General features: G+C 40.0%; 1 long non-coding RNA gene across 1 annotated transcript in view; it reads right to left on the reverse strand.

The window, feature by feature from the left end:
* Window positions 1-1,875: 1,875 nt before the first annotated feature.
* The window catches only part of LOC310892742, a 40,816-nt gene continuing 25,899 nt past the window's right edge, over window positions 1,876-16,792 (reverse strand). Inside the window, exon 3 of the long non-coding RNA XR_014578365.1 lies at window positions 1,876-4,109. This is a non-coding gene — a long non-coding RNA (uncharacterized lncRNA). The remainder of the gene's footprint in view (window positions 4,110-16,792) is intronic.

Raw genomic sequence — 16,792 nt, forward strand, 5'->3', positions numbered from 1 at the left:
CTTGCACTTCTTACTATACCTCTAGTTTTTGTTACAGTGCACATTATAGGGTACAGAAGATCACTTTGGCCAATTCAGGTCAGCTATTCCAGCTGCATCCCCTCCCAGCATCTTGCCCATTCATGGTTTATGTACTCTGGGGGCAAAGTTAAAAAAAAAAAAAAAGGGAAAAGGAGAAAGCTTTGACATTGTGCAATCCTTATTCATCAATAGACAAAACATCAGTGTGTTATCAACACTGTCATAGTCACAAATCCAAAACATAGCACCATACAGGCTGCTGTGAAGAATGTTAACTCCATCCCAGCCAGACTGAGTACAATTGATAAAGAAAACATTGAAAAGGAAAGGTTTTATCTATATGTATACAGAGATACCTGTACATAAGTGTGTGTTCTAATGTGTCACCTAAATAAACTGCATTCTTCATCCCTCTAGTACAGCTATTTTTATGATTTTCTTAGAGTCCCAATACAGGAGCCTTTATAGAGTCACAGAGAGATTCAGGGACACCTGAAGATCATCTAGTCCAACCTACCCACTTAAGCGGGGTCACCTAGAGCACATTGCACAGGATTGTGTACAGGCGGGTTTTGAATATCTCCAGAGAAGGAGAATCCACAACCTCTCTGGACAGCCTGTTCCAGTGCTCTCAAATGCATTCTCACAGTAAAGTTTTGCCTCATATTCAGATGGAACTTCCTCTGTTTCAGTTTGTGCCCATGGCCTTCTTATCCTGTTGCTGGTCACCACTGAAATGATTCTGGCCCCATCCTCTTGGTGCCATCCCTTAAGACATTTCTATGCATTGATAAGATCCCCTCTCAGCCTTCTCCAGGCTAAACAGGCCCAGATCTCCCAGCTTTCCTCACAAGAGAGATATTCCAGTTCACTAATCATCTCCATAGCCCTCTGCTAGACTCTCTCCAGTGGCTACAGGTCTCTCTTGTATTGGGGAGCCCAGAACTGGACCCAGGACTTCAGGTGTGGCCTCACCACAGAGTGGTGAACAGAGTGTGAGGATCACCTCCCTTAACCTGATGGCAACACGTTTCCTAATGCAGCCAATAATACCATTGACCTTCTTGGCCACAAGGGCACATTGTTGGCTCATTGTTAACTTCTTGTCCACCAGGACTCCCAAGTCCTTCTCCTCAGAGCTGCTTTCCAACAGTTCAGCCCCCAACCCATACTGCTGTATGGAGTTATTCCTCCCTTGGTGCAACCACTCGTCCCAGTTTTGTATCATCCACATACTTGCTGAGGGTGCACTCTGTCCTTTCATCCACATCGCTGATACATAAGTTGAACAGGACTGGACCCAATATTGATCTCTGGGGGGCACTGCTAGCTAAAGACCTTCATTGAGACTGCACATCTGATCAGAACCCTCTGAGCTCTGCCAGTCAGCCATTTCTCAATATTTATACAAAACCACAGAACTCACCTAGCCATGTGGGCTTAAAAGTCTGAGTGTATTGTTTCAGATAGAGGACTGAGGCCAGTTTTATATTATTCTTAAAAAGAAAAAAAGGAAAAAAAAATAGACCATCTGATTTATTGGGCATTTATTGGTATTTCATAAGAAACAGAATCAACATAGAGTATGTTTAACTATAGATTTATACTTAGGTCTTTTTATTTACATATGCAATCATTTCAGAATAAATATACACCTTGTATTCATTTATTTTTTAATTACTAGCAGCATTAATTACATGCCTTAGTATGTTTCCACTTAGAAATAATAGGATATTTTTTAAAAGGCTAGAAATAGGAATACTTAGAAAATAAATAAATAAATAAATAAACTTAGAAATAACAGGATAACTTTTAAAAGGTGATTTGTCTATAGATTGATTGTTTTTGCCATAATTTAAAGTAACATTTGATTTTGCTGGGATTTTACTTATATATCTCAGTTGGCAATGCTTTCTCATAAACAAGGACAAAAGTACCCAGTACATTTTTGTGATACTCTGTGATATCTTTTCATTGCTCTTTCAGAATGATGTTCATATTTCAGAGGCATTTAGGGTGATTTCAGAGGTGAAGGGTGATTTAATCCCCTGTCCTTTCCTGACAAGCTAGTTCATGGCTTGTTGGTGTGCCCATGATTTAGAAATCTTTCATATAAACCTAACAGTCTTTCAGTTTTAGGAGTATTCACTTGATAAAAACCTCAATTCAGCTTTGGCTGCTGGGGATAAAAATTAGACTTTTCAAACTGAGGTATGTGCTGATAAATTGGTACTGTAGAATATGTAATCATATAACCATTTTTGTAATGCAGAGAAAGTGTTTTGCTTGTTTTCAACTGTTGGGCATAAGAACTGTGATAGCTCTCTGCACCCATGTATGTTTTTTCCTCTGCAGAGTATATAGTACCTGGAAGGGCAGCGATATTTGGAAGTCTCTTAAATTAATGGAATATTTCACTAGAACGCAACAATCTGATACGTTTTACTAAATTTAAAATAATATGTTCCCATAGTAATGGCTGTTTTTAAGCAACCTTATGCTTGGATCAGCAGTATAACAGTAACTGTTGGAAGACCTTAGGTGTGCTTACTCTACCAAAAAGCAATTTATTATATCTACAAATAAGTATATCAATATTTCTTTGTGCTAATTTTGCAGGAAATAGGACCATATTCTAAAATTATGCTTGGACAATACTACCACATCTATTATGTGAGCTGTAATAAATATATACCTGTGTAAAACATATGATTCAACACTCAGCAGTTCAATTGTTCATGTATTTTTTTTTATTATTTTTTTTAACAGTGCATGCATATGAGTGGCCCTTTGCAATACATACAGACATGTATAAGCCAAATATTTCAGGATAACCTGATGAATTTAATGTCTGTGTTTTTGCTGCTCAGCTTCCAGAATCCTTAAAAAAGCAGTGCTCAGCACTTGCTCACTTTCAGGACTCTCTCTGATGCAGGACTCTGCATCATCCGGGCAGCCCTGACTGTATATACAGACGGTGAGACAAGAGGCTAGAGAGAAGCCCCATGGTCAATGGCAAGTTGAAGACGAGCCAGCAGTTTGCCCTGGCAGCCAAAAGAGCCAACCAAACCCTGGGGTGCATCAGGCCCAGCACTGCCAGCTGGGCGAGGGAAGGGATTGTCCTGCTCTGCTCTGCGCTGTGTGGCCTCATGTGGACTGCTGCGTGCAGTTTTGGGTGCCACGATATAAGGACTTAAAATTATTAAAAAGTGTACAAAGGAGGGCTACAAAGATGGTGAAGTGTCTAGAGGGCAAGGTGTATGAGGATTGGCTGGGGTCCCTGGGTTTGTTCAGCCCAGAGCAGAGCAGGCTGAGGGGAGGCCTCATGGCGGCCTGCAGCTCCCTCACGAGGGGAGCGGAGGGGCAGGCGCTGAGCTCTGCTCTCTGGGGACAGCGACAGGACCCGAGGGCACGGCATGGAGCTGGGACAGGGGAGGGTCAGGCTGGGAGTTAGGAACAGGTTCTTCACCCAGAGGGTGATCGGGCACCAAAACAGGCTCCCCAGGGAAGTGGTCATGACACCAAGATTGACAGAGTTCAAGCAGCATTTGGACAACATTCTCTATATGGTTTGTTTTTTGGGTGGCCCATGGTGGAGCCAGAAGTTGGACTTGATGATCCAACTCAGGATATTCAGTGATTCTAACATATTTTCTGCTGTGTCAAACTGAGCATACAAAAATGAAGCACTTAGAAACACGTCACTGTGGGATGTGGCAGTGTTCTACATAGGACTGAACCACCTCCATGGCTTCATACTTGTGTAACATCACTGAGATATTTCACTGGTGAGTCAGGGATGCTAGGAACTAAGGGGTCAGACAGCCCTGTTTTTCTGTCTACTCCTACCTTTCTTCAGCCAGGGGCTTTGCAAAGCAGACCAAGGTTTGTTTCAGCTCATTGCCTTCATTTATGTCTTGCACTCCAAAATTGAGATGTTAGTTTTATACTTTCCAACCTGGTTTTCCATCATCTCTGAAGGTGGCTTCTTTAACCTTTCTCCAATGATATCAGACTCACAGTCATTAAATTCACTGTCTCCTCTCCCACTGTCCTTCACACTCAATTGATCCAAAGCTGAATGGGCACTAAAAACAAAAGGAGACCATTAAGGTTTTCTTTTCCAGGCACCACAAGAATACGAAGTACAATATTTCCAAATGTTAATTTGGAGAAATAGGCATATTTACCTTAAATTGGAAGCAAATTTTCCTCCAGCTGAAGAGATGAAGGATGGAAAAAGAAAGAACTTGACGTTGTTAGATGAGAAAAATATCATTTCTTATTCTTTTGCATAGATTTAAATATCAGTGTGGCATAAACAAGTATCTCAGATTTAAAAAATAAAAAAAGGTTACAGTACAAGAAATAAAGAAAAGTTCAATAGTAAATGTAAACACGGCACAAATATATGCATAATACTCAGCTGCAGTATAACCTGCATATTTACAGGATGAACAAATCTGTTTCTCAGTTTACAAGTAGAGAAACTGAAACACAGAACAATCAGTCATTCAAATGCTCAGGTGGGGCCAGGGGAGTGGGAATCATGACTCAGAATCGATCAGGAAGGATCAGTCCTTTATGAGCCATTGTCTTCTACTCCTGGCATACCCAGGGCAGACTGTACCAGTCGGGTGTTCAAAGCAAAGAGGGAACAAGTGACCAACCCTTCTCTTCACCCTCTGCTTTACTGATCACTGAGAATCTCTTGGGTAAAACTTGGAAGATTAAAAAACATCAATTAGTACTGCCAGTTAAGGATGCATGTGGAAGAGATTTGCAGAGATATCAAAGAGGGGAAGTTAAAGGCTATGTTATGAAGTCCTCTCTTTTCCTTCTCCCCCTCACCCCCCCATAGAAAGCAATATGAAGTCAAAAATATTAAAAAAAAAAAAAGATAAAAATATGGTATTAAAAGCTAGTGTCTCTCTCAGAGGCTGCGCAGTCACCACCCACCCAAATGACATGTTCCAGTCCTGCTTCTGAGGTCACCACTCAATTTTGGCAAAGTGGCAAAACATAAGGCCCACAAAAGCAGCACAAAAAATGCAGAGAAGCTTTCAGCCTACCCTGATTTCAAAGACAGCTCTCCTTTTGTTTGAACTGAAACACAAACAACCTATAACCAATGGGACTGAAGAGACCAGTCAAAGCCAGAAAGTGGCAGAAACTTTGCTTTATGAAGGGAGGCTAAAAGGAGTTTTGCAGCCCCTCCGTATTTGTCTGCCTAGTTGTGAGTCAGCCTGATTTTATGCACTAGTGCACTTACTGGGAAGCAGTTGCTCTGCTCCACTTGCCGGTCTCTGGTCCTAGCAACAGTGGCAAAATTATCTTTGAACAAATCCTTTTTATAGGAATCATGAATATTTCTTTATCCTATAAGCTCTGTACAGAAAATCTCCCATCTGTGAATGATTTGATTTTCCAATACGTCTTTTTTACTCGGCAGAGACAGGAAGGTTCTTTCTAGCCCACCAGGGCTGACAACTACTGTAGCATTTCAAGATATGCTTTTGACAATGATGTTTTAGCAATTAGAGGCCAACAGTGCATGACTTATCTCTTGGTCTTACTTTTTCATAAACTTAAGGCATAAAGCCTGAGGTAACAATGTTTGCTGTTAACAATTCTGGTAATTTCTTTGATTCTATCCAGGATCATGCTTGCTCTGAGAATCATGCAAGAACCCCGAAAGGGCTGTAGGTGCATGGTCATCCTGTCATTTTCTTCCATGTGCTGTGACCCACCATCTCAGAACAGAGCAGCGTGCGGTAATGAAGGACATTCAGAGTTAAAGAAAGACATTTTCCGAGGCAAGATCAATGCTGCACCCATGAAATGACAGGCAGGCTAGCACAGACACTCTAAATGTGTCCCCTGGGACATCTGACATTGGCTTGATGTGGTTCACACACCCTACAGCTTGCCAGGCCTGCTTTATGCTCCAGGGTGGAACTCCCCATCACAGTCCTGGAGAAGACAGATCTGCTGCCTCTCCCCATGGGGTCATCAGGGAGCTCGCCAAACCTCCCCCCCCCCGCTCCCCCCCCCCAAGGTTGTTGCCCGTCTTGCGGGAAGGGTGATGGTCCAGCTGGGCAGAAACAAGGCATGCACACACATAAAAATTATTATTATTATTTTTATTAATAAAATAATAAAAAAAAAAACACGAGATGCGATGGGAGCAAGGGACAGGGCGATGGATGCCCCTCGGACCGACCCCTCTCCAGCCCCCCCCGGCCGCTCGCCCTCCCTCCTCTTCAGACGAAGCAGCTCCTAGAGCTGTTTCTATTTCTCGGCTTGAACTACAGAGGGAGCCCGGGGCTCTGCTTTTGGAGGGAGCGGAGGCGACGTGAGGTGGGTAGCGAGGAGGGCGCCCGGAGCGGCCGTGAGCTCTGCTCAGCCCCCAGGGATGCGGGAGAGGCTTCACCGGTGCCAACGCCGGGCCACCTGCAGGCACCAGTGGCCAAAAGCCCGGCCCAGGTGGCACCTAACCCTCGGGAACTCAAGCTGCCTTCCTCTCCTCTCCGTTGAAAATTAATAATAATAGTAGTAATAATAATAATAATAATAATAAGGAGGAGGAGGAGGCGGCAACATGGCTCCCTAGGCACACCCTGTGGGGCTCCCTAGGCAGACCCTGTGAGAGGCAGGAGGGAGTTGTGATTTATTGTTGATCTGCTGCAGATTTAGTTGTCTCCCCAAGTCTTCTCCAGATCTCATTTTACACGTTTCATAATTGCTACATCTAATCGTGAAGCCATCATTAGCATGCTTTGTGAACAAATGAAACCACAGGGAGGCTGCTTCAGACTCCCCAAATGTGATGCAGCGAGCAGTGAGGACGTTTGTTTTAATGGGAGCATAAACTTTTACAAGACCTTGAAAACTTCTGCTATTTCACTCTTTTGTTTTCCCTATGAGGTAAACAATTTCTGTTTGATTTCATCCCTGTTTCAGACTCCTGTAAAGCCTGAAAACAATCTGCATTTCTCAACTATCTGCATATTTTGTAGATTTTATGGCAGTGTGTTATCATGTGCAATAGCTTCAAGATTTAAACACGAGGAAATGGAACCATTGAGAAGGCACTGATATATTTGAGAAATAAATCTGAAGGGTAGATTTTGTGGGGTTTTGTTTTAATTTTATAATTGCTCCTTGAAACAGAACCTAAATTAATAATCTAATCCAAAAGCATACAAATGAGATACGTCTTAATGTCATGTTATCTCATATTTTTATTAAACTCTTGGATATTACATTATTTTGTGAGTAAGACCAGAGGGTTCAGACTGCTGAAAAGAAAGATATCAGTAAAAATACTCATCTCTTAATAAAATCTATTCCAAGAAGATAATTCAGGATCACACAGAGCTAAATATGCCATACAGTCAGTACCCTAGTGGCAGGTTAAAATATAGTTGAGGTTACTGAAGCGCAGCAGAGTAGAAACAAATCATCTTTATCAATTCAAAGCCATCTTTTCCTTAACCTGGTAGAAATTAAAGAAGAATCAGAATTAATTGATTTCTCGACTAGATGCAGAAGACTATTTATTGAATTACATCACCTTCCTCTTATCTCTAATCTTTTAAGCCGTTTTTCCCCAAAGCACCTTCTCAGACACATGTTAAACCAACAGCATTATAAGACTGCAACAAGACAATATTTGTTATTCAAATGATTTATAACCAAATACTTTTCTTATTAACAAAGACTAAAACTGGATCCATCAGTCTGGACACAAGTAAATTAGCCATTAACTTTCTGACACCTAGCATAAAACAACCAGTTAGGTCTGGCCATCTAAGTAATTAAAGTTCTCTTTGTGGACACCATGGGGATTATAAGGTGGGCTGAAACTACTCAAGTATCTCAGCTGACTAATTTATATTAAATGCCTATTATTTAGAGTACTGAAGCTAGGGAAAATTAACTCCCCATCATTACAGCATAGTTACAGTACGAGCCAGTTCCACAGTGTAGGTACATGTCTACCTCCCACTGGTTTCAGTGGGAAGTTAGAAAGTTCCTACAAGCTCCTACATAACACTTTTCATCTTTCAATTGTAAATTATTTTACAAAGGAAAGCATGGGCTTAATTTACTTATGGAGAAACTGAGGTACGAAAAGAAATGAAGTCTGCAAAATCCTGGGAAAGTGAATAGGAATTGATTGCTTTCCCTTCCAGGACAGCAACTGGAGGGCATCCAGGGGAACTGGCATATCAGAGGTCCAAAATAGACTGAGGGGGATGCTGCTAAGGAGCAGCAAGTGCTGCTGCACAGGTGAAGGGAAGCTGGAAGTGGAGGGTTGCAGTGAGACAGGCAGGGGCAGTGTTCTCACTGTCAAGGGCACAGTCCCTCGACACCCAAGCAAGATCAACAGAGCGGGTCTAGGGACCAAGGCAGAACAAAGTGCCCAGTTGACCACCAGACAGGTTTCCATTACGAGGTCCAAGATAAAGCTGGAAATCTAAAAGCAGCAAGCCAGGATCAGGGAAGAAGTTCTGGTCTTGCACTGTTAAACACAGCACTCCCACCTTCAGTGCACAAAGTCCTGGCACTTTGGATTGGTGTAACCTGAGTCAATTCATTTGGGAAGATGAGTTGCTTACTCATCTTAATACTATAATTTTCCCTAGACCCCTGCCATCAGCTAATCTCAGCAACATGCTGCTGAACCGGTTTGACTGGGCAGAGCCATGACATGGTAAAGCCAGGGGTATGTTCTTTGCACACCTTAGAGGTGGTTGTGTCATGACTCATGGACCATTATATTTGTCTTCTCTTAAAGAGAACTGCATCGTCAGCAGTCTGCAATTGGGCTTTAATCTTTGTGTTTGCAGGATTTCATCTATTCTACATGAATAATTATAATAATGAAGACGTAACCATAAGTTTATCAGTAAGTATAGTACTCAGGTACTTGAGTACTTCATATGGGTCATTTCAGCCCATATGAATATCTATATGACAACATCTCCACTGAAATAGTATTAAGGGTGTTTCCGTTTTTTTTTGGTTGGTTGGTTGGTTTGGTTTTCAGGGTGTGGCTTTTTATTTTTTTTATTATTTTTATTTTTTTGGTGTTGAAGACTGTTCTGTACGCCTCTGGTGATGACAATTGCACAGACAAATTGCAAGGCCAATATATCTAGAAAAAGAAGGTATATGTGTGTTTTTTTTTTTTAACCTAAGTAAACCAAGTCTTTTTATAATTATGTTCCATTAATACTATCTGCCCATGTAAATACATGTAAGCTGATCGTGGGTGTAGCTTGTCTTTTTGCATTTATTTTATATATATTTTTAGTGTGTGTGTTCTTCTGCCCTTTTCCAGTCCCTTCCAAATCCATTCATCAGTTATAACTATATCTGAGAGCCAACAGACATTATATTCTTATAACAAATAGCGTCTATAAGGACAACTTGAAAGCAGCGTAAAGGCTGCAGTACGGGCATATACACTATTGCACACTACAGAATAGACCTGGGAGAGCACCGTTATGAATGCCCCAGCTGCTGGAGAAGCTTCAGTTGGTGCTCACTCATTAAACCCCAGAGAATACAACTTCATGGAACAAATCCTTTGGAAAACAAGCTTCATTTGCTCTGTTGCTCATGAATTGTCCATCGCTGTTTTAAGCCACCAGACAATAATCAAAAGTTTGCCTTTGCAGCTTGCTAAACCAAACATCAGTTAGTGTAATCAGCTGAACACCAATGGCTATAGCAGAGCCATAATCAAGTTGGCTCATCCATCAGTGCTCACAGGGTCTTGGTTCCAGTACGCAGGGCCATAAGGGAATGGGAGAGAAGAAGGACTTTGTCTTCCTTAGTGCTGATTGCCTCATTGCTTCTCTGGTGGCTCTACATTTTTATGAATTTTTGTCATCTAGCAAGAGTAATCAGGGTGTGGTTTTGGTTTTGGTGTTTTTTGTTTGTTGTTTTGTTTTGTTTTCATAGCTTGCCTGATCAAAGGATATTCTGTGTTAGTAAATAGAGATGGAGATTGTAGAGATTGTTTGTAGATGGAGATTCTGCTCCACTTCCTCTCCAGTCACACTAATTTGATAAAAGGTCAAAGCTGTCTTCCTCAAGAGAGACATAATTAACAGAAATCTAACAGATTTAAGTGTTTTATGTATTGTTTATTTCTGAAATCAGAAGAAGAAGAGCTGTTAAAAGATACCTAAGATGCTCTCATCCATTTTGCTGCCAGGGCAAGTTTATTTCCACCACATATTTCCTAGTGCAGTGGTACTCAAATGACAGTGCTTGAAGCCACTTCTGTCACAACCAGGAAACATCAGTCAGTCTTTCAACAATGACACCTTCTGCTCCTTATAGCCCAGAATAAGGCTCTTTCAGGGTTCCCAATGGCTATTTTAACCAAGTAAAATCAAAATAAGTATTTGTCTGCAACACGCGCAGATGCTTCTTGTCTTTTTCTGATGTTTTTTGTTTTGTTTGATTTTTGTTTATTTTCTGGTGGTTGGTTTTTTTTTCTGTTTTGATTCGTTTTGATGGTTTGAATGGTTGGTTGGTTGGTTTGGTTTGTGGATTTGTTCGTTTGTTTGTTTGGGGGGAAAAGGTTCGTTTGGGTTTCTTTGAGGTGTATGGCTCCAGTCATGATCAAAACTGGGGATTAACATACATTCTGCAGGACCAAACTTCAGAATGGCCCCAAAAGAGTACATCTAAAAGTATGCAGGCCTTAGAAACAGAATGTTAATAAAATCCTTCACCTGGAAAGCAAGCATATCCAACATGGAACAACAAACTACTTATGTGCTATCCCAGAGTTCCTTTTGGATGTAGAAATGGCAGTATGAATGTTTAAGAATAATACCTAGAGAACACACATGTTTAATAAATGAACATATTAATCTAGTCATGCTCATACTCATAGGAAACCAGTGTTGGTTACCTATGTGTCTTTGAATACTTGCTGGTTTATTTAGAAAATGTTTGTGAGTTCTGAACTTCACATTATTCTTGTTTCTCATTATCAGTTAATTGCCATCATTAATCATTGTTTTCTTGATTAAAAAGTAGCAGTCAGTTCAGTACCATGTGATATGGATGACTAATCACAACTCAGGAGTAATAAAGAGTTGAAATAAATGTTCATGAACAAGTTGTCATCTGTAATTTGTCCTCATAAACTAGTTGGCAAATACTTATGTGCAAGGAATACTTCCATACAAATTAAGATGAGCTTGAAAATGATTCATAAACAGGGAAAAATGGTTGAATTCATCTCCTATTTTGTTTGCAATAAATAATTTGGACAAATACAGTTATCAGAGGGGGGGGAGGGGCAGAAGACCTTTATGTAAATTGGGTATCTACAATGCAAATGAGTTGAAAATCACCGTTGCTATTGCTTTCTGCTCTCAAAATTTTAAAGTGCCAGGTGCTGATGTGATTTCACTCAAAATACTGTTCCATAATCCTAAAATCATCCCCTCTTCAGAAAGTTTTATCAGAATTTTCATTTTCTTAATTATTTAATTTCTCTTTATACAACTCTACCTTTCCCTCATAGCAATAGGGTGGTAGATGCAGACCATACTGCTTGTTGTTTCTATATTCTTGATTCCACCAACCTTAAACACATTTTGAGTAGGGTTGTCATCTATATGAAACCATCATCCATGGCAGTTTGAGTCACCCTAACATACTCAGATAGGGATGACAGAAGTGACGCAGAACCTGAGGAGAACTCATTGCCTTTTGACGATCTTCATTGTCTGTTACAAATCTCAGGCAGCCTCACCTGCATGCAGAAGCCATCCTTATAAACCTAGAATTTGGTGTTTTAATCTAGAGGTGAACCTAACCAAATTAAATGACATGAAACTCATTCAGAGTTTCTCCATGTTCTCCATGTTCATTCATGTTTTCTCCATGCCATAGCCATTACTCTCATGCAAAAAAAAAAAAAAATATTATTATTATTATTCCATCTTTGCTCTCCATTATCAATATCAGCCAAGTAGCCTCAAGATTATTTGTTACACCTAAATTAGCCATCTAATTGCATCAACTACATGCCTTTTTATTTTGCCTTGAACTAATCACTCTGTTCCATTTTGTCTTTTTCTTGCCTATACATCTGTACTCTCATTTTTCCCTCTATCCACATTCCCCCTGACCACATTTCCTTTCCCATGCTGGCCTGACAAGGTACTGTGGAAAGAGACTCTGTATGTAGTTTCTCAAAAATCTAATGAAGCTATTAAATAGGAGTATGGATAACTGTGAACCAGATGATGCATGGTGCACATCTCTGAATTACAAAAGGAATCTTCTGAAAGCTTTTCCAATATAATATTCTACAGTGAACAAAATAAAATAATTTTGTTGTATGGAACTATGGAATAACCAAGGTTCCATAGCAAGTCAAGGACCCATCTGAGTATTATGATTTTGTAATAGGAAGTGATTTAATCCCATCTGACTTGGATGTCTCAGTTGTACTAATATTTTAATCTTCAGGTGAAGTAGTTTTTTCCATGGGAATTTTCTGTATTCCCCAGAGAACGTGCCAGTTAAGATCTCTAAAGGGATAGCCTGCTTTCCTCCATATAGGCAATTCATTTGGCTGGACTGGATCTGCCCCCTGAAACCTTCAGAGACACTGACTTCTGTCCCTGGAATACACGCAACTCTTTGGAAACATACTGTACCACAACTGAAATAATCACCTAAAAAAAAAAGTTGTGTTAAATTAGAGCATAAATCATGCAAATTCTGTCCCACCTTTCACCTGTGTCTCACAGAGCTTATTTGTATTTACAGTGGGCTGTTATTATCTAGGGAGCAATGGACTGATTTCTCTGAATACATTGGTTTCATTATTTTCACCATTGATACATTTACCATCACAAAAATCAAAAAGTTATGTGATATGCAGCTTTGACATGTTCTTCTCTATAGCATTTGAATTTTCACAAATATGTGTTGTCATTATGAGAGGAAAAGTGTGTGTGTGAGTGTGGGCACAAGTGAGAGTGTGTGAACACATCTGTGTAATTTGTCTAGTTACAAATACCCTGTGCAAAGCTACCCACAGCACCAGAGATTACAAATACAATCCAAAGCATAAATCAAGAGATACAAATAGACAGACACTACCTTGCCCACTTTGAATAGGTACTATAGATGATCTTTTTGTCAGCCTACAAATTACTCAAGTATCCCTAAGGGGATGAGATATATCATCTTTTACTATTAGCTATTATTGTTACATGCCTGAAGTGATGGAGTAGTGTGCTTCTATTTCAATTACAAGGTTTCTTTACTGGATATGGATTGAGCTGATTTTACCCTATAAGAACAAATGCTGTTATTACATTTAATGATTAAAATCCTTCTTGCACTCAGCTAAAATATAAATCAGTAGTTTGGAAGAACAGGCTTCAAGCTAAATAAAATTGCTTTGGGAGACCAAATAACTCAGGGAATTACGAATAGGCTATTCAGGTTTTCACCTCTATAGCAGGTCACTAATTGGATCTAGACCAGGTTCATAGTAGTGACCTGAATTTGGAACCAAAATTATTATGTCTGCTGTGCAGCCTTCAGTGCCTCGTGTCTTCATCCAATTCCTAGAAAGTATCTGTACAGAGATGGACATGACATGAAATGAGTCACCCAGCCATGTTAGTTAGCATAGTAGGAGATGTGTCACATTTATATGCCTATTTCACTCCATTAAATAGGGAAAGTATCTACATTACTAGCCCAGAGTTAAACAGTTTATTTTCAGATAATTGAAATTAGGGAAAGGTACAGAGCAGTTGGTTGATGAGGGAAATTTTGTTACAGCTATATGAAGAAATTGGCTAAACATACTTTTCCTGGATTTCTAGAGATCACAATTCAGAAACTCTTCACAATATGGAGAAAATAACTGTATGTACAAAACCAGTAATACTGATGTTCTCCTTGTCTCCACAGAAAAATAAATAAACAAATAAACAGATAAATAAATAAATCTGATTCAAAGGCTTTGGATACTAGTAGAACGATAACATTATCAGACATAACCTTTGGTTTTCATTTTACTTTTAGGCTACATTTAAAAAAAAAATGACTTGGGGTAGAGATGAGGGCAGAACTTGCCCCTTCAATATTAGAAACACATTTACAGCAGGAGGCAGGTTAGTCCATAATACTAGAAGCTTATTACTTCTTTATCTGTTTTATCAGCAGATATGTCCTATTTTCCTCCTTCAAATCAATACAAACTCATGAGTCAGGAAGAGCCCTGCAGGACTATTTTATCCCAGGGGAGTGCCAGGATTTCATATCATATCTCTTCAATCTCCTTTTGATTATAATTGCTTTGTGATTTCATGCAAAATTTTAGCTCTAATTCTGTATAGTTCGTCATATGAACTTTCATTGGATCTAACCAAATGTATTGTTGTTTGTTTGTTGTTGTTGGGGTTTTTGTTTTTTAACTATCAATATCAACAGCTTTCCTTGGAGGTTTGCATCTTGGATACATGCGCATTTCATACTGTGGCAAAAAGGTTCGCTGGGTAATCTGAGCTCACAGGGTGAGAAGGGGGCAAATATCATCTGAGCAATACTTAAGTGGGAAACATTTGGTCAATGGCTTGTTTCCTCTCCACAGTCTAAGTCTGCTACTTTTTCCTGCCAGATGGTGTGTGAGATTTATTTCTGAGCTTCTAGACAGAGATGAGGCATTTGAGCTGCTTTGAGGCTGCATCTCTTCTCCAACACTCTTAAACAAGGATTTCGAAAGTCTCTGTTGTAAATTTTGAAGTGGAAGTTTTTCAGAATTCATGCTCACAGAGCATTTTTTTAATTGTCATCCCAACCAAAATAACTTACATTCACAAACACATAAAAAGTACGCTGCACAATGTAAACAAGCACATGTGCACAAGTTCCATGCACATACCCAAAACTCAGTAGCTAGATTGCAGACAGACATTAACTTCTGAGTGAAGAGGTCCAGCTATAGACAGCATCCTGTTCCAAATAAATACAACAATACAGTTCAGCTCTATACAAACATGCCAAACTTTCCTCAGGACTTCTGACAGCAGGGAGCCAATTACTTTGAAAAGAATGGGTTCTGTCTCATGACTGCAGCAGCACAAATGCATCTCCCTTGATCCCAACATCAAGGTAGAGCTTTGCATTTCCGATATTTTAATTCAATACAAAGCAGCATTTTCAATGTTATTTATTTATTTATGGTGGGTGGCAGTTTATTGTTTTTTTTCTGCAGTCAGATGTAGCAGCAGCGGGGCTAAAAGAGGCATATAAATAATAGATGGTTTCTCTCACTTAAAGAGGGATCTGTCAATTCTTGCCCTCCTTTTAATTTGGGAAGGGGATATCATTTAAGAGATGACAGATTCTTTCCCATCAAATTAGACAAGGATAAGGCCTCCAAAAGAACAATGGTTGATGCCACAGCATGACTATCTGACAGGCTTGAAAAGTGACTATAAAGTTGCCAACACAACAAGCCTTTTATCTTTGATGTTAGTATTTGAAGCTTGTGATTTTTATCCAAGGAATAGGAGGTATATGATGTCCTCCCACTACCTCTTTTCATACTGTTTTAATTACCATTATTTAAAATATATAAATATTCACCAAATAGACATCCCTTTTTAAAGAAAAAAAAAAAGCCTCTAAGTGAGTAACAGGAATATCTTCACTACGTTACTGAACTTGACTTTATTCCTTACATAAAACTACATAGCTCTTTTTAAATTGATTTGCCTTTATGTTCATTTTATGGATAAAAAGGTAGCCTTACATCAATTAAATTTGTTTGGAAGCTTAGTTGCAGGTACATTTAATTACTGGGAAGACTAGTTTCATGTTTCTAATACACCTCAGGTTTTGCTATGTAAGATGGCAACCATGGGGGTTTTCCTGAGCAAACTGTAGCCTTCAGCTGTCCAGGGGTTACACTCAAGACCCAATTAAAAGCTGCATTTGGGAGTTACAGTAGCTGGAATCCTGACTCATCAGCTGGAGAATTTAGAGGTTAATTCAAATTCTTCCATCCTTTCTGCATGAGAAACAGACCCATGTTGGAAGACCGTACGCGTGTGCATCCAGCTGAGGCAGATTCCATTTGTTCCAAGAAGAGGTCCCTCACAGGAAGCATTGGTAGGGTAAGGCTGATGAGCCCTTCCCCAGTCAGATGCATCAGGTGCTTAAATTCCTTCCAAGTAAAGCAAGAGGTAATTTGGTTCCTTCACTGTAGCCAGCTGTGACAGACAAAGCTAAAGGGAGGGATGGATACATTCGAAACGTTGCCTCTCGCTTAGACTAGAGCACTTATCTGAAACACTGCTGTGAGCATGCGATTCAGAGCCTGAAACCTGATCCTGGCTTAAGCATTTGGATTTCCCTTGAGGAGAAGACTGACAAGGCAGCTCTCTTTTGCACAACATCTCATTCAGCAAGTGGGAAAGCAGAGTTCAGCGTCTTCCTCAAACTAACAGGGTTTGAATATATACCTCCCAGAAGTAGCGGAGGGTGCATGAACTGCCATCTGTAGGCTCACCTGGGTAGAAAGATGCCTTCACATCTGTTCAAACTGAATTTTTGTACAGCCAGGCATGCAGAATTATGGCACCCAAAAGAAGATCAGCAAAAGAGCCTGAACCTGTACCTGAGAATAGGGACAACAGTATGTACGGCCTTGGTTACAGGACACTGTGTGTGCATCGTGCACATCAGCATTGGAAGGAAA

Source organism: Anser anser, assembly GCF_964211835.1.
Source record: "Anser anser genome assembly, chromosome: 1".
NCBI classification, from domain to species: domain Eukaryota; kingdom Metazoa; phylum Chordata; class Aves; order Anseriformes; family Anatidae; genus Anser; species Anser anser.